The sequence below is a fragment of the Orbicella franksi genome, unplaced genomic scaffold, assembly GCF_964199315.1.
Source record: "Orbicella franksi unplaced genomic scaffold, jaOrbFran1.1 SCAFFOLD_718, whole genome shotgun sequence".
Classification (NCBI taxonomy): Eukaryota; Metazoa; Cnidaria; class Anthozoa; order Scleractinia; family Merulinidae; genus Orbicella; species Orbicella franksi.
In genome coordinates, this window is record NW_027670922.1 from 1 (window position 1) to 2,500 (window position 2,500).

The following is a 2,500-nucleotide window of genomic DNA, read 5'->3' on the forward strand; positions in this document are numbered from 1 at the left end:
CCTCTCCGGAATCGAACCCTAATTCTCCGTCACCCGTTGCAACCATGGTAAGCCACTACCTTACCATCGACAGTTGATAGGGCAGAAATTTGAATGAAACATCGCCAGCTCAAGGCCGTGCGATTCGATCAGTTACTATGAATCACCAAAGAACCGGGCAGAACCCGCATTGGTTTTTAATCTAATAAATACATCCCTTCCAGAAGTCGGGACTTTTCGCATGTATTAGCTCTAGAATTACTACGGTTATCCAAGTAGTAATGGTACAATCAAATAAACGATAACTGATTTAATGAGCCATTCGCAGTTTCACAGTACAAGTGCTTATACTTAGACATGCATGGCTTAATCTTTGAGACAAGCATATGACTACTGGCAGGATCAACCAGGTAGCTATCCCTCAGGGAACCCGGCGGGAACCCTATTGCGTCTGCTTCCTTTGAAAGGAGGCTGGCATTTCACCGTCAAGCTGCACTGGGAATCCTCCCGGCCATGGAAGACGCACGAGGCGTTCGACCCTGTCCGAGGGAAACCCGTTCTCTCTTTGCCACGTCTTTCCACTGCTTCACCCTAGTAAGCTTCCGGCATACCAGTGAGACAGCCAAGTGCACGGAATGCCGACAAGATACATCGGGGAAGAATGATTCTTCCGAATCTAAGCCGCTATTCTTGGCCAAAGGCCATCAGGTACAACATCCATCCGTTCTCTCGTTGTCCACACCGAGACAACTTGGCTTCAAGTTCAGTCATTTCATGCTACCGACCGAGCAAGTTTGGTCGACTTTGCTCCTTTTTCCTCCAAATACCCTCCTTTCCTACCCGAGAACACATTACCGAGCAGGGCTTACTGTTACGGACCGATACAGCTCAATTGCTCTTTCGGTCTTTCCCGATGCCTGCCCTACATTATAACCCGAAACCGTCTATTCCCCCAACCAAGTTTAGACACTTAGAAAAATGTCGAAAATTTCGATTTTTCGAAACTGCTCCAAAGCGCTCCCCATGGCATTCCAAACGTGCGTCTGCATGTCAGAGTTACGAAAACGAAGAGATTTCCACGAAGATGACCGATGATTGCCGAAATTTCCCGACGAAAACCCGAAGCTCAAAGACCACACCCTAAAGAGCGCAAAATTGGGATTTTACACTTTTTCAAAACTTTGTGCGGCAAACTATTGGCCAGCTCGAGTTACGTGCAGGCGCCAAGTTTGGCGCTGTCACGTCATCGTTAAGGGGGGTGTGCTACACTATCTTAAAACTGGGCGTCGGTCCCCCTATTCTATAAGCACCCTTAAGATTTTCACCATTTTCAAAACTTTTTGTGGCAAACTATTGGCCAGCTCGAGTTACGTGCAGGCGCCAAGTTTGGCGCTGTCACATCATCGTTAAGGGGGGTGTGCTACACTATCTTAAAACTGGGCGTCGGTCCCCCTATTCTATAAGCACCCTTAAGATTTTCACCATTTTCAAAACTTTTTGCGGCAAACTATTGGCCAGCTCGAGTTACGTGCAGGCGCCAAGTTTGGCGCTGTCACATCATCGTTAAGGGGGGTGTGCTACACTATCTTAAAACTGGGCGTCGGTCCCCCTTATCTATAAGCACCCTTAAGATTTTCACCATTTTCAAAACTTTTTGCGGCAAACTATTGGCCAGCTCGAGTTACGTGCAGGCGCCCAGTTTGGCGCTGTCACATCATCGTTAAGGGGGGTGTGCTACACTATCTTAAAACTGGGCGTCGGTCCCCCTTATCTATAAGCACCCTTAAGATTTTCACCATTTTCAAACCTTTTTGCGGCAAACTATTGGCCAGCTCGAGTTACGTGCAGGCGCCAAGTTTGGCGCTGTCACATCATCGTTAAGGGGGGTGTGCTACACTATCTTAAAACTGGGCGTCGGTCCCCCTAATCTATAAGCACCCTTAAGATTTTTACCACTTTCAAAACGTTTTGCGGCAAACTATTGGCCAGCTCGAGTTACGTGCAGGCGCCAAGTTTGGCGCTGTCACATCATCGTTAAGGGGATTTGCTACACTATCTTAAAACTGGGCGTTAGTGCCCATATACCATAAGCACTCTTAAGATTTTCACCATTTTCAAAACGTTTTGCGCGAAACAATTGGCCAGCTCGAGTTACGTGCAGGCGCCAAGTTTGGCGCTCTCACATCATAATTAACGGGGGTGTGCACCACTATCTTAAAAGTGGGCGTCAGTCCCCCTATTCTATAAGCACACTTAAGATTTTCACCATTTCAAAACTTTTTGCGCCAACCTATTGGCCAGCTCGAGTTACGTGCAGGCGCCAAGTTTAGCCAAGTTTAACCCTAACCTAACGCTAAGCCTACCTAAGCCTAACCTAACGCTAAGCCTACCTAGGCCTAACCGAACGCTAAGCCTACCTAAGCCTAACCGAACGCTAAGCCTACCTAGGCCTAACGCTAAGCTAACCCTAACCCTAACCCTAAGCTAACCGTTACCCTAACTCTAAGTCCAAAAGGCTCCC